Genomic DNA, 23183 nt, shown 5'->3' with positions numbered 1-23183 from the left:
AACTGTATAGAAAATATTCAAATACAACTCAGAACCATAACTTTCTCAAGATAAACATGAATTCAGGAACCTAGAACATAGCAATTACTGTTGAAATCCAAATAGATTTGTTTTGCTTTGCAAACGCAGAAGTTCTATTGTCTGCAAAAGCTGATATTACTTAGTCTAACCCCTACAAGTTTAGTAAAACACACATAAAAGTGGTTGCAGTCAACTCTGAAAAATATTATGACAAAAATTAATACGCTTACATGAAGTTAGCACTCAGTACAGTTGAGTAAAATTGAAATGAATACTCTTTTGAGCTGAATGCCATACATCATATGCTGTAAGTTTTCTGTTGGCTGTATGTACATAACTATTCAGTTTGAGGTGGAACTGTATAGAAAATGTTCAGCTACAATGCAGAACCATGGATTTCTCAAAATAAACATGAATTCAGGAACCTAGAGCATAGCATTTACTTCTGAAATGCAAATAGATTTGTTTTGCTTTGCAAACGCTAAACGCCTATTATGTGCAAAAGCAGATATTGCTTAGAGTAACTTCTATCAGTTTAGTAGCACACACATGAAATTGGTTGTAGTCCACTCTAAAGCATAAGTTATATTAATAGGCTTACATGAAGTAAGCACTCAGTACTTCCGAGTAAAATTGAAATGTACACTCTTTTAAGCAAGAGTGCTTTACTTACTATATTGTACGTTTTGACTTAAGTGTGTATACATAAGTATTCACATTGAGGTGGAACTGTTTAGAAAATTTATAACTACAACTCAGAACTATGGAATACCCAAAATAAACATGAATTCAGGAACCTAGAACATAGCATCTGTGGAAATGCAATTACATTTGTTCTCCTTTGCAATAGCGGAAGATCTATTGTGTGGAAAAGCCGTTATTACTTAGTCTAACTATAAGTTTAAAAGTGGTTGCAGTCAACTCTCACCCATATAATCACATAAATTATTAGGCTTACATGAAGTTAGCACTCAGTACAGTTGAGTGAAATTGAAATGAATACTCTTTTGAGCTGAATGCAATACACCATACTCTGTAAGTTTTGTGTTAGCTGTATGTACATAACTATTCCGGTTCAGGTGGAACTGTATAGAAAATGTTCAAATACAACTCAGAACCATAACGTTCTCAAGATAAACAAGAATTCAGGAACCGGGAACATAGCATTTACTGTTGAAATGCAATTAGATTTGTTTTGCTTTGCAAACGCAGTAGTTCTATTGACTGCAAAAGCTGATATTACTTAGTCCAACTGCTAGAAGTTTAGTAACATACACATAAAAGTGGTTGCAGTCAACTCTGAACCATATGATAACAAAAACTTAATAGGTTTACCTGAAGTTAGTACTCAGTACATTTGAGTAAAATTGAAATGAATACTCTTTTGAGCTGAATGCAATAAGTTTTACTATAAGTTTAAAAGTGGTTGCAGTCAACTCTCAACCATGTAATAACATAAATTATTAGGCTTACATGAAGTTATCACTCAGTACAGTTGTGTGAAATTGAAATGAATACTCTTTTGAGCTGAATGCAACTCATCATATGCTGTAAGTTTTGTGTTAGGTGTATGTACATAACTATTCAGTTTGAGGTGGAACTGTATAGAAAATGTTCAAATACAACTCAGAACCATGGATTTCTCAAAATAAACATGAATTCAGGAACCTAGAGCATAGCATTTACTTCTGAAATGCAAATAGATTTGTTTTGCTTTGCAAACGCTAAACGCCTATTATGTGCAAAAGAAGATATTACTTAGTCTAACCGCTAGAAGTTTAGTAACATACACATAAAAGTGGTTGCAGTCAACTCGGAACCATATGATAACAGAAATTAATAGGCTTACCTGAAGTTAGCACTCAGTACATTTGAGTAAAATTGAAATGAATACTCTTTTGAGCTGAATGCAATTCATCATATGCTGTAAGTTTTGTGTTAGGTGTATCTACATAACTATTCAGGTTGAGGTGGAACTGTAGAGAAAATGTTCAAAAACAACTCAGAACCATAACTTTCTCATAATAAACATGAATTCAGGAACCTAGAAAATAGCATTTACTGTTGAAATGCAATTAGATTTGTTTTGCATTGCAAACGCTAAAGGACTATTGTGTGGAAAAGCCGATATTACTTAGTCTAACCTCTATAGGTTTAGTAACACACACATAAAAGTGGTTGCAGTCAGCTCTGAACCATATTATATCAAAAATTAATACGATTACATGAAGTTAGCACTCAGTACACTTGAGTGAAATTGAAATGAATACTCTTTTGAGCTGAATGCAATAAGTTTTACTATAAGTTTAAAAGTGGTTGCAGTCAACTCTCAACTATATAATAACATAAATTATTAGGCTTACATGAAGTTATCACTCAGTACAGTTGAGTGAAATTGAAATGAATACTCTTTTGAGCTGAATGCAATACACCATATGCTGTAAGTTTTGTGTTAGGTGTATGTACATAACTATTCAGGTTGAGGTGGAACTGTATAGAAAATATACAAATACAACTCAGAACCATAACTTTCTCAAGATAAACATGAATTCAGGAACCTAGAACATAGCAATTACTGTTGAAATCCAAATAGATTTGTTTTGCTTTGCAAACGCAGAAGTTCTATTGTCTGCAAAAGCTGATATTACTTAGTCTAACCCCTACAAGTTTAGTAAAACACACATAAAAGTGGTTGCAGTCAACTCTGAAAAATATTATGACAAAAATTAATACGCTTACATGAAGTTAGCACTCAGTACAGTTGAGTAAAATTGAAATGAATACTCTTTTGAGCTGAATGCCATACATCATATGCTGTAAGTTTTCTGTTGGCTGTATGTACATAACTATTCAGTTTGAGGTGGAACTGTATAGAAAATGTTCAGCTACAATGCAGAACCATGGATTTCTCAAAATAAACATGAATTCAGGAACCTAGAGCATAGCATTTACTTCTGAAATGCAAATAGATTTGTTTTGCTTTGCAAACGCTAAACGCCTATTATGTGCAAAAGCAGATATTGCTTAGAGTAACTTCTATCAGTTTAGTAGCACACACATGAAATTGGTTGTAGTCCACTCTAAAGCATAAGTTATATTAATAGGCTTACATGAAGTAAGCACTCAGTACTTCCGAGTAAAATTGAAATGTACACTCTTTTAAGCAAGAGTGCTTTACTTACTATATTGTACGTTTTGACTTAAGTGTGTATACATAAGTATTCACATTGAGGTGGAACTGTTTAGAAAATTTATAACTACAACTCAGAACTATGGAATACCCAAAATAAACATGAATTCAGGAACCTAGAACATAGCATCTGTGGAAATGCAATTACATTTGTTCTCCTTTGCAATAGCGGAAGATCTATTGTGTGGAAAAGCCGTTATTACTTAGTCTAACTATAAGTTTAAAAGTGGTTGCAGTCAACTCTCAACCATGTAATAACATAAATTATTAGGCTTACATGAAGTTATCACTCAGTACAGTTGTGTGAAATTGAAATGAATACTCTTTTAAGCTGAATGAAATACAGCATATGCTGTAAGTTTTGTGTTAGGTGTATGTACATAACTATTCAGGTTGAGGTGGAACTGTATAGAACATGTTCAAATACAACTCAGAACCATAACTTTCTCAAAATAAACATGAGCTCAGATACCGGGAACATAGCGTTTACTGTTGAAATGCAATTAGATTTGTTTTGCTTTGCAAACGCAGAAGTTCTATTCTCTGCAATAGCTGATATTACTTAGTCTAACCACTAGAAGATTAGTAACATACACATAAAAGTGGTTGCAGTCAACTCTGAACCATATGATAACAAAAATTAATAGGCTTACCTGAAGTTAGCACTCAGTACATTTGAGTGAAATTGAAATGAATACTCTTTTGAGCTGAATGCAATACAGCATATGCTGTAAGTTTTGTGTTAGCTGTATGTACATAACTATTCCGGTTCAGGTGGAACTGTATAGAAAATGTTCAAATACAACTCAGAACCATAACGTTCTCAAAATAAACATGAATTCAGGAACCCAGAGCATAGCATTTACTTTTGAAATGCAAATAGATTTGTTTTGCTTTGCAAACGCTAAACACCTATTATGTGCAAAAGCAGATATTGCTTAGAGTAACTTCTATCAGTTTAGTAGCACACACATGAAATTGGTTGTAGTCCACTCTAAAGCATAAGTTATATTAATAGGCTTACATGAAGTAAGCACTCAGTACTTCCGAGTAAAATTGAAATGTACACTCTTTTAAGCAAGAGTGCTTTACTTACTATATTGTACGTTTTGACTTAAGTGTGTATACATAAGTATTCACATTGAGGTGGAACTGTTTAGAAAATTTATAACTACAACTCAGAACTATGGAATACCCAAAATAAACATGAATTCAGGAACCTAGAACATAGCATCTGTGGAAATGCAATTACATTTGTTCTCCTTTGCAATAGCGGAAGATCTATTGTGTGGAAAAGCCGTTATTACTTAGTCTAACTATAAGTTTAAAAGTGGTTGCAGTCAACTCTCACCCATATAATCACATAAATTATTAGGGTTACATGAAGTTAGCACTCAGTACAGTTGAGTGAAATTGAAATGAATACTCTTTTGAGCTGAATGCAATACACCATACTCTGTAAGTTTTGTGTTAGCTGTATGTACATAACTATTCCGGTTCAGGTGGAACTGTATAGAAAATGTTCAAATACAACTCAGAACCATAACGTTCTCAAGATAAACAAGAATTCAGGAACCGGGAACATAGCATTTACTGTTGAAATGCAATTAGATTTGTTTTGCTTTGCAAACGCAGTAGTTCTATTGACTGCAAAAGCTGATATTACTTAGTCCAACTGCTAGAAGTTTAGTAACATACACATAAAAGTGGTTGCAGTCAACTCTGAACCATATGATAACAAAAACTTAATAGGTTTACCTGAAGTTAGTACTCAGTACATTTGAGTAAAATTGAAATGAATACTCTTTTGAGCTGAATGCAATAAGTTTTACTATAAGTTTAAAAGTGGTTGCAGTCAACTCTCAACCATGTAATAACATAAATTATTAGGCTTACATGAAGTTATCACTCAGTACATTTGAGTAAAATTGAAATGAATACTCTTTTGAGCTGAATGCAATACAGCATATGCTGTAAGTTTTGTGTTAGCTGTATGTACATAACTATTCCGGTTCAGGTGGAACTGTATAGAAAATGTTCAAATACAACTCAGAACCATAACGTTCTCAAAATAAACATGAATTCAGGAACCCAGAGCATAGCATTTACTTTTGAAATGCAAATAGATTTGTTTTGCTTTGCAAACGCTAAACGCCTATTATGTGCAAAAGAAGATATTACTTAGTCTAACCGCTAGAAGTTTAGTAACATACACATGAAATTGGTTGTAGTCCACTCTAAAGCATAAAAGTTAAATTAATAGGCTTACATGAAGTAAGCACTCAGTACTTCCCAGTAAAATTGAAATGTACACTCTTTTAAGCAGAGTGCTTTACTTACTATATTGTACATTTTGTCTTAGGTGTGTATACATAAGTATTCACATTGAGGTGGAACTGTTTAGAAAATTTATAACTACAACTCAGAACTATGGAATACCCAAAATAAACATGAATTTAGGAACCTAGAACATAGCATCTGTGGAAATGCAATTACATTTGTTCTCCTTTGCAAACGCTGAAGATCTATTGTGTGGAAAAGTCCTTATTACTTAGTCTAACTATAAGTTTAAAAGTGGTTGCAGTCAACTCTCAGCATTGCAAACGCTAAAGGTCTATTGTGTGGAAAAGACAATATTACTTAGTCTAACCTCTATAGGTTTAGTAACACACACATAAAAGTGGTTGCAGTCAACTCTGAACCATATGATAACAATCATTAATAGGCGTACCTGAAGTTAGCACTCAGTACATTTGAGTAAAATTGAAACGAATACTCTTTTGAGCTGAATGCAACTCATCATATGCTGTAAGTTTTGTGTTAGGTGTATGTACATAACTATTCAGTTTGAGGTGGAACTGTATAGAAAATGTTCAAATACAACTCAGAACCATGGATTTCTCAAAATAAACATGAATTCAGGAACCTAGAGCATAGCATTTACTTCTGAAATGCAAATAGATTTGTTTTGCTTTGCAAACGCTAAACGCCTATTATGTGCAAAAGAAGATATTACTTAGTCTAACCGCTAGAAGTTTAGTAACATACACATAAAAGTGGTTGCAGTCAACTCGGAACCATATGATAACAGAAATTAATAGGCTTACCTGAAGTTAGCACTCAGTACATTTGAGTAAAATTGAAATGAATACTCTTTTGAGCTGAATGCAATTCATCATATGCTGTAAGTTTTGTGTTAGGTGTATCTACATAACTATTCAGGTTGAGGTGGAACTGTAGAGAAAATGTTCAAAAACAACTCAGAACCATAACTTTCTCATAATAAACATGAATTCAGGAACCTAGAAAATAGCATTTACTGTTGAAATGCAATTAGATTTGTTTTGCATTGCAAACGCTAAAGGACTATTGTGTGGAAAAGCCGATATTACTTAGTCTAACCTCTATAGGTTTAGTAACACACACATAAAAGTGGTTGCAGTCAGCTCTGAACCATATTATATCAAAAATTAATACGATTACATGAAGTTAGCACTCAGTACACTTGAGTGAAATTGAAATGAATACTCTTTTGAGCTGAATGCAATAAGTTTTACTATAAGTTTAAAAGTGGTTGCAGTCAACTCTCAACCATATAATAACATAAATTATTAGGCTTACATGAAGTTATCACTCAGTACAGTTGAGTGAAATTGAAATGAATACTCTTTTGAGCTGAATGCAATACACCATATGCTGTAAGTTTTGTGTTAGGTGTATGTACATAACTATTCAGGTTGAGGTGGAACTGTATAGAAAATATTCAAATACAACTCAGAACCATAACTTTCTCAAGATAAACATGAATTCAGGAACCTAGAACATAGCAATTACTGTTGAAATCCAAATAGATTTGTTTTGCTTTGCAAACGCAGAAGTTCTATTGTCTGCAAAAGCTGATATTACTTAGTCTAACCCCTACAAGTTTAGTAAAACACACATAAAAGTGGTTGCAGTCAACTCTGAAAAATATTATGACAAAAATTAATACGCTTACATGAAGTTAGCACTCAGTACAGTTGAGTAAAATTGAAATGAATACTCTTTTGAGCTGAATGCCATACATCATATGCTGTAAGTTTTCTGTTGGCTGTATGTACATAACTATTCAGTTTGAGGTGGAACTGTATAGAAAATGTTCAGCTACAATGCAGAACCATGGATTTCTCAAAATAAACATGAATTCAGGAACCTAGAGCATAGCATTTACTTCTGAAATGCAAATAGATTTGTTTTGCTTTGCAAACGCTAAACGCCTATGTGCAAAAGCAGATATTGCTTAGAGTAACTTCTATCAGTTTAGTAGCACACACATGAAATTGGTTGTAGTCCACTCTAAAGCATAAGAGTTAAATTAATAGGCTTACATAAAGTAAGCACTCAGTACTTCCGAGTAAAATTGAAATGTACACTATTTTAAGCAGAGTGCTTTACTTAATATATTGTACGTTTTGACTTAGGTGTGTATACATAAGTATTCACATTGAGGTGGAACTGTTTAGAAAATTTATAACTACAACTCAGAACTATGGAATACCCAAAATAAACATGAATTCAGGAACCTAGAACATAGCATCTGTGGAAATGCAATTACATTTGTTCTCCTTTGCAATAGCGGAAGATCTATTGTGTGGAAAAGCCGTTATTACTTAGTCTAACTATAAGTTTAAAAGTGGTTGCAGTCAACTCTCAACCATGTAATAACATAAATTATTAGGCTTACATGAAGTTATCACTCAGTACAGTTGTGTGAAATTGAAATGAATACTCTTTTAAGCTGAATGAAATACAGCATATGCTGTAAGTTTTGTGTTAGGTGTATGTACATAACTATTCAGGTTGAGGTGGAACTGTATAGAACATGTCCAAATACAACTCAGAACCATAACTTTCTCAAAATAAACATGAGCTCAGATACCGGGAACATAGCGTTTACTGTTGAAATGCAATTAGATTTGTTTTGCTTTGCAAACGCAGAAGTTCTATTGTCTGCAATAGCTGATATTACTTAGTCTAACCACTAGAAGATTAGTAACATACACATAAAAGTGGTTGCAGTCAACTCTGAACCATATGATAACAAAAATTAATAGGCTTACCTGAAGTTAGCACTCAGTACATTTGAGTGAAATTGAAATGAATACTCTTTTGAGCTGAATGCAATACACCATATGCTGTAAGTTTTGTGTTAGGTGTATGTACATAACTATTCAGGTTGAGGTGGAACTGTATAGAAAATATTCAAATACAACTCAGAACCATAACTTTCTCAAGATAAACATGAATTCAGGAACCTAGAACATAGCAATTACTGTTGAAATCCAAATAGATTTGTTTTGCTTTGCAAACGCAGAAGTTCTATTGTCTGCAAAAGCTGATATTACTTAGTCTAACCCCTACAAGTTTAGTAAAACACACATAAAAGTGGTTGCAGTCAACTCTGAAAAATATTATGACAAAAATTAATACGCTTACATGAAGTTAGCACTCAGTACAGTTGAGTAAAATTGAAATGAATACTCTTTTGAGCTGAATGCCATACATCATATGCTGTAAGTTTTCTGTTGGCTGTATGTACATAACTATTCAGTTTGAGGTGGAACTGTATAGAAAATGTTCAGCTACAATGCAGAACCATGGATTTCTCAAAATAAACATGAATTCAGGAACCTAGAGCATAGCATTTACTTCTGAAATGCAAATAGATTTGTTTTGCTTTGCAAACGCTAAACGCCTATGTGCAAAAGCAGATATTGCTTAGAGTAACTTCTATCAGTTTAGTAGCACACACATGAAATTGGTTGTAGTCCACTCTAAAGCATAAAAGTTAAATTAATAGGCTTACATGAAGTAAGCACTCAGTACTTCCCAGTAAAATTGAAATGTACACTCTTTTAAGCAGAGTGCTTTACTTACTATATTGTACATTTTGTCTTAGGTGTGTATACATAAGTATTCACATTGAGGTGGAACTGTTTAGAAAATTTATAACTACAACTCAGAACTATGGAATACCCAAAATAAACATGAATTTAGGAACCTAGAACATAGCATCTGTGGAAATGCAATTACATTTGTTCTCCTTTGCAAACGCTGAAGATCTATTGTGTGGAAAAGTCGTTATTACTTAGTCTGACTATAAGTTTAAAAGTGGTTGCAGTCAACTCTCAGCATTGCAAACGCTAAAGGTCTATTGTGTGGAAAAGACAATATTACTTAGTCTAACCTCTATAGGTTTAGTAACACACACATAAAAGTGGTTGCAGTCAACTCTGAACCATATGATAACAATCATTAATAGGCGTACCTGAAGTTAGCACTCAGTACATTTGAGTAAAATTGAAACGAATACTCTTTTGAGCTGAATGCAACTCATCATATGCTGTAAGTTTTGTGTTAGGTGTATTTACATAACTATTCAGTTTGAGGTGGAACTGTATAGAAAATGTTCAAATACAACTCAGAACCATGGATTTCTCAAAATAAACATGAATTCAGGAACCTAGAGCATAGCATTTACTTCTGAAATGCAAATAGATTTGTTTTGCTTTGCAAACGCTAAACGCCTATTATGTGCAAAAGAAGATATTACTTAGTCTAACCGCTAGAAGTTTAGTAACATACACATAAAAGTGGTTGCAGTCAACTCGGAACCATATGATAACAGAAATTAATAGGCTTACCTGAAGTTAGCACTCAGTACATTTGAGTAAAATTGAAATGAATACTCTTTTGAGCTGAATGCAATTCATCATATGCTGTAAGTTTTGTGTTAGGTGTATCTACATAACTATTCAGGTTGAGGTGGAACTGTAGAGAAAATGTTCAAAAACAACTCAGAACCATAACTTTCTCATAATAAACATGAATTCAGGAACCTAGAAAATAGCATTTACTGTTGAAATGCAATTAGATTTGTTTTGCATTGCAAACGCTAAAGGACTATTGTGTGGAAAAGCCGATATTACTTAGTCTAACCTCTATAGGTTTAGTAACACACACATAAAAGTGGTTGCAGTCAGCTCTGAACCATATTATATCAAAAATTAATACGATTACATGAAGTTAGCACTCAGTACACTTGAGTGAAATTGAAATGAATACTTTTTTGAGCTGAATGCAATAAGTTTTACTATAAGTTTAAAAGTGGTTGCAGTCAACTCTCAACCATATAATAACATAAATTATTAGGCTTACATGAAGTTATCACTCAGTACAGTTGAGTGAAATTGAAATGAATACTTTTGAGCTGAATGCAATACACCATATGCTGTAAGTTTTGTGTTAGGTGTATGTACATAACTATTCAGGTTGAGGTGGAACTGTATAGAAAATATTCAAATACAACTCAGAACCATAACTTTCTCAAGATAAACATGAATTCAGGAACCTAGAACATAGCAATTACTGTTGAAATCCAAATAGATTTGTTTTGCTTTGCAAACGCAGAAGTTCTATTGTCTGCAAAAGCTGATATTACTTAGTCTAACCCCTACAAGTTTAGTAAAACACACATAAAAGTGGTTGCAGTCAACTCTGAAAAATATTATGACAAAAATTAATACGCTTACATGAAGTTAGCACTCAGTACAGTTGAGTAAAATTGAAATGAATACTCTTTTGAGCTGAATGCCATACATCATATGCTGTAAGTTTTCTGTTGGCTGTATGTACATAACTATTCAGTTTGAGGTGGAACTGTATAGAAAATGTTCAGCTACAATGCAGAACCATGGATTTCTCAAAATAAACATGAATTCAGGAACCTAGAGCATAGCATTTACTTCTGAAATGCAAATAGATTTGTTTTGCTTTGCAAACGCTAAACGCCTATGTGCAAAAGCAGATATTGCTTAGAGTAACTTCTATCAGTTTAGTAGCACACACATGAAATTGGTTGTAGTCCACTCTAAAGCATAAGAGTTAAATTAATAGGCTTACATAAAGTAAGCACTCAGTACTTCCGAGTAAAATTGAAATGTACACTATTTTAAGCAGAGTGCTTTACTTAATATATTGTACGTTTTGACTTAGGTGTGTATACATAAGTATTCACATTGAGGTGGAACTGTTTAGAAAATTTATAACTACAACTCAGAACTATGGAATACCCAAAATAAACATGAATTCAGGAACCTAGAACATAGCATCTGTGGAAATGCAATTACATTTGTTCTCCTTTGCAATAGCGGAAGATCTATTGTGTGGAAAAGCCGTTATTACTTAGTCTAACTATAAGTTTAAAAGTGGTTGCAGTCAACTCTCACCCATATAATCACATAAATTATTAGGCTTACATGAAGTTAGCACTCAGTACAGTTGAGTGAAATTGAAATGAATACTCTTTTGAGCTGAATGCAATACACCATATTCTGTAAGTTTTGTGTTAGCTGTATGTACATAACTATTCCGGTTCAGGTGGAACTGTATAGAAAATGTTCAAATACAACTCAGAACCATAACGTTCTCAAGATAAACAAGAATTCAGGAACCTAGAACATAGCATTTACTGTTGAAATCCAAATAGATTTGTTTTGCTTTGCAAACGCTAAAGGTCTATTATGTGCAAAAGCAGATATTGCTTAGAGTAACTTCTATCAGTTTAGTAGCACACACATGAAATTGGTTGTAGTCCACTCTAAAGCATAAAAGTTAAATTAATAGGCTTACATGAAGTAAGCACTCAGTACTTCCCAGTAAAATTGAAATGTACACTCTTTTAAGCAGAGTGCTTTACTTACTATATTGTACATTTTGTCTTAGGTGTGTATACATAAGTATTCACATTGAGGTGGAACTGTTTAGAAAATTTATAACTACAACTCAGAACTATGGAATACCCAAAATAAACATGAATTTAGGAACCTAGAACATAGCATCTGTGGAAATGCAATTACATTTGTTCTCCTTTGCAAACGCTGAAGATCTATTGTGTGGAAAAGTCGTTATTACTTAGTCTGACTATAAGTTTAAAAGTGGTTGCAGTCAACTCTCAGCATTGCAAACGCTAAAGGTCTATTGTGTGGAAAAGACAATATTACTTAGTCTAACCTCTATAGGTTTAGTAACACACACATAAAAGTGGTTGCAGTCAACTCTGAACCATATGATAACAATCATTAATAGGCTTACCTGAAGTTAGCACTCTGTACATTTGAGTAAAATTGAAACGAATACTCTTTTGAGCTGAATGCAACTCATCATATGCTGTAAGTTTTGTGTTAGGTGTATTTACATAACTATTCAGTTTGAGGTGGAACTGTATAGAAAATGTTCAAATACAACTCAGAACCATGGATTTCTCAAAATAAACATGAATTCAGGAACCTAGAGCATAGCATTTACTTCTGAAATGCAAATAGATTTGTTTTGCTTTGCAAACGCTAAACGCCTATTATGTGCAAAAGAAGATATTACTTAGTCTAACCGCTAGAAGTTTAGTAACATACACATAAAAGTGGTTGCAGTCAACTCGGAACCATATGATAACAGAAATTAATAGGCTTACCTGAAGTTAGCACTCAGTACATTTGAGTAAAATTGAAATGAATACTCTTTTGAGCTGAATGCAATTCATCATATGCTGTAAGTTTTGTGTTAGGTGTATCTACATAACTATTCAGGTTGAGGTGGAACTGTAGAGAAAATGTTCAAAAACAACTCAGAACCATAACTTTCTCATAATAAACATGAATTCAGGAACCTAGAAAATAGCATTTACTGTTGAAATGCAATTAGATTTGTTTTGCATTGCAAACGCTAAAGGACTATTGTGTGGAAAAGCCGATATTACTTAGTCTAACCTCTATAGGTTTAGTAACACACACATAAAAGTGGTTGCAGTCAGCTCTGAACCATATTATATCAAAAATTAATACGATTACATGAAGTTAGCACTCAGTACACTTGAGTGAAATTGAAATGAATACTCTTTTGAGCTGAATGCAATAAGTTTTACTATAAGTTTAAAAGTGGTTGCAGTCAACTCTCAACCATATAATAACATAAATTATTAGGCTTACATGAAGTTATCACTCAGTACAGTTGAGTGAAATTGAAATGAATACTCTTTTGAGCTGAATGCAATACACCATATGCTGTAAGTTTTGTGTTAGGTGTATGTACATAACTATTCAGGTTGAGGTGGAACTGTATAGAAAATATTCAAATACAACTCAGAACCATAACTTTCTCAAGATAAACATGAATTCAGGAACCTAGAACATAGCAATTACTGTTGAAATCCAAATAGATTTGTTTTGCTTTGCAAACGCAGAAGTTCTATTGTCTGCAAAAGCTGATATTACTTAGTCTAACCCCTACAAGTTTAGTAAAACACACATAAAAGTGGTTGCAGTCAACTCTGAAAAATATTATGACAAAAATTAATACGCTTACATGAAGTTAGCACTCAGTACAGTTGAGTAAAATTGAAATGAATACTCTTTTGAGCTGAATGCCATACATCATATGCTGTAAGTTTTCTGTTGGCTGTATGTACATAACTATTCAGTTTGAGGTGGAACTGTATAGAAAATGTTCAGCTACAATGCAGAACCATGGATTTCTCAAAATAAACATGAATTCAGGAACCTAGAGCATAGCATTTACTTCTGAAATGCAAATAGATTTGTTTTGCTTTGCAAACGCTAAACGCCTATGTGCAAAAGCAGATATTGCTTAGAGTAACTTCTATCAGTTTAGTAGCACACACATGAAATTGGTTGTAGTCCACTCTAAAGCATAAGAGTTAAATTAATAGGCTTACATGAAGTAAGCACTCAGTACTTCCGAGTAAAATTGAAATGTACACTATTTTAAGCAGAGTGCTTTACTTAATATATTGTACGTTTTGACTTAGGTGTGTATACATAAGTATTCACATTGAGGTGGAACTGTTTAGAAAATTTATAACTACAACTCAGAACTATGGAATACCCAAAATAAACATGAATTCAGGAACCTAGAACATAGCATCTGTGGAAATGCAATTACATTTGTTCTCCTTTGCAATAGCGGAAGATCTATTGTGTGGAAAAGCCGTTATTACTTAGTCTAACTATAAGTTTAAAAGTGGTTGCAGTCAACTCTCACCCATATAATCACATAAATTATTAGGCTTACATGAAGTTAGCACTCAGTACAGTTGAGTGAAATTGAAATGAATACTCTTTTGAGCTGAATGCAATACACCATATTCTGTAAGTTTTGTGTTAGCTGTATGTACATAACTATTCCGGTTCAGGTGGAACTGTATAGAAAATGTTCAAATACAACTCAGAACCATAACGTTCTCAAGATAAACAAGAATTCAGGAACCTAGAACATAGCATTTACTGTTGAAATCCAAATAGATTTGTTTTGCTTTGCAAACGCTAAAGGTCTATTATGTGCAAAAGCAGATATTGCTTAGAGTAACTTCTATCAGTTTAGTAGCACACACATGAAATTGGTTGTAGTCCACTCTAAAGCATAAAAGTTAAATTAATAGGCTTACATGAAGTAAGCACTCAGTACTTCCCAGTAAAATTGAAATGTACACTCTTTTAAGCAGAGTGCTTTACTTACTATATTGTACATTTTGTCTTAGGTGTGTATACATAAGTATTCACATTGAGGTGGAACTGTTTAGAAAATTTATAACTACAACTCAGAACTATGGAATACCCAAAATAAACATGAATTTAGGAACCTAGAACATAGCATCTGTGGAAATGCAATTACATTTGTTCTCCTTTGCAAACGCTGAAGATCTATTGTGTGGAAAAGTCGTTATTACTTAGTCTAACTATAAGTTTAAAAGTGGTTGCAGTCAACTCTCAGCATTGCAAACGCTAAAGGTCTATTGTGTGGAAAAGACAATATTACTTAGTCTAACCTCTATAGGTTTAGTAACACACACATAAAAGTGGTTGCAGTCAGCTCTGAACCATATTATATCAAAAATTAATACGATTACATGAAGTTAGCACTCAGTACATTTGAGTAAAATTGAAACGAATACTCTTTTGAGCTGAATGCAATTCATCATATGCTGTAAGTTTTGTGTTAGGTGTATCTACATAACTATTCAGGTTGAGGTGGAACTGTAGAGAAAATGTTCAAAAACAACTCAGAACCATAACTTTCTCATAATAAACATGAATTCAGGAACCTAGAAAATAGCATTTACTGTTGAAATGCAATTAGATTTGTTTTGCATTGCAAACGCTAAAGGACTATTGTGTGGAAAAGCCGATATTACTTAGTCTAACCTCTATAGGTTTAGTAACACACACATAAAAGTGGTTGCAGTCAGCTCTGAACCATATTATATCAAAAATTAATACGATTACATGAAGTTAGCACTCAGTACACTTGAGTGAAATTGAAATGAATACTCTTTTGAGCTGAAAGCAATAAGTTTTACTATAAGTTTAAAAGTGGTTGCAGTCAACTCTCAACCATATAATAACATAAATTATTAGGCTTACATGAAGTTATCACTCAGTACAGTTGAGTGAAATTGAAATGAATACTCTTTTGAGCTGAATGCAATACACCATATGCTGTAAGTTTTGTGTTAGGTGTATGTACATAACTATTCAGGTTGAGGTGGAACTGTATAGAACATGTCCAAATACAACTCAGAACCATAACTTTCTCAAAATAAACATGAGCTCAGATACCGGGAACATAGCGTTTACTGTTGAAATGCAATTAGATTTGTTTTGCTTTGCAAACGCAGAAGTTCTATTGTCTGCAATAGCTGATATTACTTAGTCTAACCACTAGAAGATTAGTAACATACACATAAAAGTGGTTGCAGTCAACTCTGAACCATATGATAACAAAAATTAATAGGCTTACCTGAAGTTAGCACTCAGTACATTTGAGTGAAATTGAAATGAATACTCTTTTGAGCTGAATGCAATACACCATATGCTGTAAGTTTTGTGTTAGGTGTATGTACATAACTATTCAGGTTGAGGTGGAACTGTATAGAAAATATTCAAATACAACTCAGAACCATAACTTTCTCAAGATAAACATGAATTCAGGAACCTAGAACATAGCAATTACTGTTGAAATCCAAATAGATTTGTTCTCCTTTGCAAACGCTGAAGATCTATTGTGTGGAAAAGTCGTTATTACTTAGTCTGACTATAAGTTTAAAAGTGGTTGCAGTCAACTCTCAGCATTGCAAACGCTAAAGGTCTATTGTGTGGAAAAGACAATATTACTTAGTCTAACCTCTATAGGTTTAGTAACACACACATAAAAGTGGTTGCAGTCAACTCTGAACCATATGATAACAATCATTAATAGGCTTACCTGAAGTTAGCACTCTGTACATTTGAGTAAAATTGAAACGAATACTCTTTTGAGCTGAATGCAACTCATCATATGCTGTAAGTTTTGTGTTAGGTGTATTTACATAACTATTCAGTTTGAGGTGGAACTGTATAGAAAATGTTCAAATACAACTCAGAACCATGGATTTCTCAAAATAAACATGAATTCAGGAACCTAGAGCATAGCATTTACTTCTGAAATGCAAATAGATTTGTTTTGCTTTGCAAACGCTAAACGCCTATTATGTGCAAAAGAAGATATTACTTAGTCTAACCGCTAGAAGTTTAGTAACATACACATAAAAGTGGTTGCAGTCAACTCGGAACCATATGATAACAGAAATTAATAGGCTTACCTGAAGTTAGCACTCAGTACATTTGAGTAAAATTGAAATGAATACTCTTTTGAGCTGAATGCAATTCATCATATGCTGTAAGTTTTGTGTTAGGTGTATCTACATAACTATTCAGGTTGAGGTGGAACTGTAGAGAAAATGTTCAAAAACAACTCAGAACCATAACTTTCTCATAATAAACATGAATTCAGGAACCTAGAAAATAGCATTTACTGTTGAAATGCAATTAGATTTGTTTTGCATTGCAAACGCTAAAGGACTATTGTGTGGAAAAGCCGATATTACTTAGTCTAACCTCTATAGGTTTAGTAACACACACATAAAAGTGGTTGCAGTCAGCTCTGAACCATATTATATCAAAAATTAATACGATTACATGAAGTTAGCACTCAGTACACTTGAGTGAAATTGAAATGAATACTCTTTTGAGCTGAATGCAATAAGTTTTACTATAAGTTTAAAAGTGGTTGCAGTCAACTCTCAACCATATAATAACATAAATTATTAGGCTTACATGAAGTTATCACTCAGTACAGTTGAGTGAAATTGAAATGAATACTCTTTTGAGCTGAATGCAATACACCATATGCTGTAAGTTTTGTGTTAGGTGTATGTACATAACTATTCAGGTTGAGGTGGAACTGTATAGAAAATATTCAAATACAACTCAGAACCATAACTTTCTCAAGATAAACATGAATTCAGGAACCTAGAACATAGCAATTACTGTTGAAATCCAAATAGATTTGTTTTGCTTTGCAAACGCAGAAGTTCTATTGTCTGCAAAAGCTGATATTACTTAGTCTAACCCCTACAAGTTTAGTAAAACACACATAAAAGTGGTTGCAGTCAACTCTGAAAAATATTATGACAAAAATTAATACGCTTACATGAAGTTAGCACTCAGTACAGTTGAGTAAAATTGAAATGAATACTCTTTTGAGCTGAATGCCATACATCATATGCTGTAAGTTTTCTGTTGGCTGTATGTACATAACTATTCAGTTTGAGGTGGAACTGTATAGAAAATGTTCAGCTACAATGCAGAACCATGGATTTCTCAAAATAAACATGAATTCAGGAACCTAGAGCATAGCATTTACTTCTGAAATGCAAATAGATTTGTTTTGCTTTGCAAACGCTAAACGCCTATGTGCAAAAGCAGATATTGCTTAGAGTAACTTCTATCAGTTTAGTAGCACACACATGAAATTGGTTGTAGTCCACTCTAAAGCATAAGAGTTAAATTAATAGGCTTACATGAAGTAAGCACTCAGTACTTCCGAGTAAAATTGAAATGTACACTATTTTAAGCAGAGTGCTTTACTTAATATATTGTACGTTTTGACTTAGGTGTGTATACATAAGTATTCACATTGAGGTGGAACTGTTTAGAAAATTTATAACTACAACTCAGAACTATGGAATACCCAAAATAAACATGAATTCAGGAACCTAGAACATAGCATCTGTGGAAATGCAATTACATTTGTTCTCCTTTGCAATAGCGGAAGATCTATTGTGTGGAAAAGCCGTTATTACTTAGTCTAACTATAAGTTTAAAAGTGGTTGCAGTCAACTCTCACCCATATAATCACATAAATTATTAGGCTTACATGAAGTTAGCACTCAGTACAGTTGAGTGAAATTGAAATGAATACTCTTTTGAGCTGAATGCAATACACCATATTCTGTAAGTTTTGTGTTAGCTGTATGTACATAACTATTCCGGTTCAGGTGGAACTGTATAGAAAATGTTCAAATACAACTCAGAACCATAACGTTCTCAAGATAAACAAGAATTCAGGAACCTAGAACATAGCATTTACTGTTGAAATCCAAATAGATTTGTTTTGCTTTGCAAACGCTAAAGGTCTATTATGTGCAAAAGCAGATATTGCTTAGAGTAACTTCTATCAGTTTAGTAGCACACACATGAAATTGGTTGTAGTCCACTCTAAAGCATAAAAGTTAAATTAATAGGCTTACATGAAGTAAGCACTCAGTACTTCCCAGTAAAATTGAAATGTACACTCTTTTAAGCAGAGTGCTTTACTTACTATATTGTACATTTTGTCTTAGGTGTGTATACATAAGTATTCACATTGAGGTGGAACTGTTTAGAAAATTTATAACTACAACTCAGAACTATGGAATACCCAAAATAAACATGAATTTAGGAACCTAGAACATAGCATCTGTGGAAATGCAATTACATTTGTTCTCCTTTGCAAACGCTGAAGATCTATTGTGTGGAAAAGTCGTTATTACTTAGTCTAACTATAAGTTTAAAAGTGGTTGCAGTCAACTCTCAGCATTGCAAACGCTAAAGGTCTATTGTGTGGAAAAGACAATATTACTTAGTCTAACCTCTATAGGTTTAGTAACACACACATAAAAGTGGTTGCAGTCAGCTCTGAACCATATTATATCAAAAATTAATACGATTACATGAAGTTAGCACTCAGTACATTTGAGTAAAATTGAAACGAATACTCTTTTGAGCTGAATGCAATTCATCATATGCTGTAAGTTTTGTGTTAGGTGTATCTACATAACTATTCAGGTTGAGGTGGAACTGTAGAGAAAATGTTCAAAAACAACTCAGAACCATAACTTTCTCATAATAAACATGAATTCAGGAACCTAGAAAATAGCATTTACTGTTGAAATGCAATTAGATTTGTTTTGCATTGCAAACGCTAAAGGACTATTGTGTGGAAAAGCCGATATTACTTAGTCTAACCTCTATAGGTTTAGTAACACACACATAAAAGTGGTTGCAGTCAGCTCTGAACCATATTATATCAAAAATTAATACGATTACATGAAGTTAGCACTCAGTACACTTGAGTGAAATTGAAATGAATACTCTTTTGAGCTGAAAGCAATAAGTTTTACTATAAGTTTAAAAGTGGTTGCAGTCAACTCTCAACCATATAATAACATAAATTATTAGGCTTACATGAAGTTATCACTCAGTACAGTTGAGTGAAATTGAAATGAATACTCTTTTGAGCTGAATGCAATACACCATATGCTGTAAGTTTTGTGTTAGGTGTATGTACATAACTATTCAGGTTGAGGTGGAACTGTATAGAAAATATTCAAATACAACTCAGAACCATAACTTTCTCAAGATAAACATGAATTCAGGAACCTAGAACATAGCAATTACTGTTGAAATCCAAATAGATTTGTTTTGCTTTGCAAACGCAGAAGTTCTATTGTCTGCAAAAGCTGATATTACTTAGTCTAACCCCTACAAGTTTAGTAAAACACACATAAAAGTGGTTGCAGTCAACTCTGAAAAATATTATGACAAAAATTAATACGCTTACATGAAGTTAGCACTCAGTACAGTTGAGTAAAATTGAAATGAATACTCTTTTGAGCTGAATGCCATACATCATATGCTGTAAGTTTTCTGTTGGCTGTATGTACATAACTATTCAGTTTGAGGTGGAACTGTATAGAAAATGTTCAGCTACAATGCAGAACCATGGATTTCTCAAAATAAACATGAATTCAGGAACCTAGAGCATAGCATTTACTTCTGAAATGCAAATAGATTTGTTTTGCTTTGCAAACGCTAAACGCCTATGTGCAAAAGCAGATATTGCTTAGAGTAACCGCTAGAAGTTTAGTAACATACACATAAAAGTGGTTGCAGTCAACTCGGAACCATATGATAACAGAAATTAATAGGCTTACCTGAAGTTAGCACTCAGTACATTTGAGTAAAATTGAAATGAATACTCTTTTGAGCTGAATGCAATTCATCATATGCTGTAAGTTTTGTGTTAGGTGTATCTACATAACTATTCAGGTTGAGGTGGAACTGTAGAGAAAATGTTCAAAAACAACTCAGAACCATAACTTTCTCATAATAAACATGAATTCAGGAACCTAGAAAATAGCATTTACTGTTGAAATGCAATTAGATTTGTTTTGCATTGCAAACGCTAAAGGACTATTGTGTGGAAAAGCCGATATTACTTAGTCTAACCTCTATAGGTTTAGTAACACACACATAAAAGTGGTTGCAGTCAGCTCTGAACCATATTATATCAAAAATTAATACGATTACATGAAGTTAGCACTCAGTACACTTGAGTGAAATTGAAATGAATACTCTTTTGAGCTGAATGCAATAAGTTTTACTATAAGTTTAAAAGTGGTTGCAGTCAACTCTCAACCATATAATAACATAAATTATTAGGCTTACATGAAGTTATCACTCAGTACAGTTGAGTGAAATTGAAATGAATACTTTTGAGCTGAATGCAATACACCATATGCTGTAAGTTTTGTGTTAGGTGTATGTACATAACTATTCAGGTTGAGGTGGAACTGTATAGAAAATATTCAAATACAACTCAGAACCATAACTTTCTCAAGATAAACATGAATTCAGGAACCTAGAACATAGCAATTACTGTAGAAATCCAAATAGATTTGTTTTGCTTTGCAAACGCAGAAGTTCTATTGTCTGCAAAAGCTGATATTACTTAGTCTAACCCCTACAAGTTTAGTAAAACACACATAAAAGTGGTTGCAGTCAACTCTGAAAAATATTATGACAAAAATTAATACGCTTACATGAAGTTAGCACTCAGTACAGTTGAGTAAAATTGAAATGAATACTCTTTTGAGCTGAATGCCATACATCATATGCTGTAAGTTTTCTGTTGGCTGTATGTACATAACTATTCAGTTTGAGGTGGAACTGTATAGAAAATGTTCAGCTACAATGCAGAACCATGGATTTCTCAAAATAAACATGAATTCAGGAACCTAGAGCATAGCATTTACTTCTGAAATGCAAATAGATTTGTTTTGCTTTGCAAACGCTAAACGCCTATGTGCAAAAGCAGATATTGCTTAGAGTAACTTCTATCAGTTTAGTAGCACACACATGAAATTGGTTGTAGTCCACTCTAAAGCATAAGAGTTAAATTAATAGGCTTACATGAAGTAAGCACTCAGTACTTCCGAGTAAAATTGAAATGTACACTATTTTAAGCAGAGTGCTTTACTTAATATATTGTACGTTTTGACTTAGGTGTGTATACATAAGTATTCACATTGAGGTGGAACTGTTTAGAAAATTTATAACTACAACTCAGAACTATGGAATACCCAAAATAAACATGAATTCAGGAACCTAGAACATAGCATCTGTGGAAATGCAATTACATTTGTTCTCCTTTGCAATAGCGGAAGATCTATTGTGTGGAAAAGCCGTTATTACTTAGTCTAACTATAAGTTTAAAAGTGGTTGCAGTCAACTCTCACCCATATAATCACATAAATTATTAGGCTTACATGAAGTTAGCACTCAGTACAGTTGAGTGAAATTGAAATGAATACTCTTTTGAGCTGAATGCAATACACCATATTCTGTAAGTTTTGTGTTAGCTGTATGTACATAACTATTCCGGTTCAGGTGGAACTGTATAGAAAATGTTCAAATACAACTCAGAACCATAACGTTCTCAAGATAAACAAGAATTCAGGAACCTAGAACATAGCATTTACTGTTGAAATCCAAATAGATTTGTTTTGCTTTGCAAACGCTAAAGGTCTATTATGTGCAAAAGCAGATATTGCTTAGAGTAACTTCTATCAGTTTAGTAGCACACACATGAAATTGGTTGTAGTCCACTCTAAAGCATAAAAGTTAAATTAATAGGCTTACATGAAGTAAGCACTCAGTACTTCCCAGTAAAATTGAAATGTACACTCTTTTAAGCAGAGTGCTTTACTTACTATATTGTACATTTTGTCTTAGGTGTGTATACATAAGTATTCACATTGAGGTGGAACTGTTTAGAAAATTTATAACTACAACTCAGAACTATGGAATACCCAAAATAAACATGAATTTAGGAACCTAGAACATAGCATCTGTGGAAATGCAATTACATTTGTTCTCCTTTGCAAACGCTGAAGATCTATTGTGTGGAAAAGTCGTTATTACTTAGTCTAACTATAAGTTTAAAAGTGGTTGCAGTCAACTCTCAGCATTGCAAACGCTAAAGGTCTATTGTGTGGAAAAGACAATATTACTTAGTCTAACCTCTATAGGTTTAGTAACACACACATAAAAGTGGTTGCAGTCAGCTCTGAACCATATTATATCAAAAATTAATACGATTACATGAAGTTAGCACTCAGTACATTTGAGTAAAATTGAAACGAATACTCTTTTGAGCTGAATGCAATTCATCATATGCTGTAAGTTTTGTGTTAGGTGTATCTACATAACTATTCAGGTTG

This window comes from Hemitrygon akajei, chromosome 17, assembly GCF_048418815.1.
Source record: "Hemitrygon akajei chromosome 17, sHemAka1.3, whole genome shotgun sequence".
Classification (NCBI taxonomy): domain Eukaryota; kingdom Metazoa; phylum Chordata; class Chondrichthyes; order Myliobatiformes; family Dasyatidae; genus Hemitrygon; species Hemitrygon akajei.
This window is presented reverse-complemented; position numbering follows the sequence as displayed.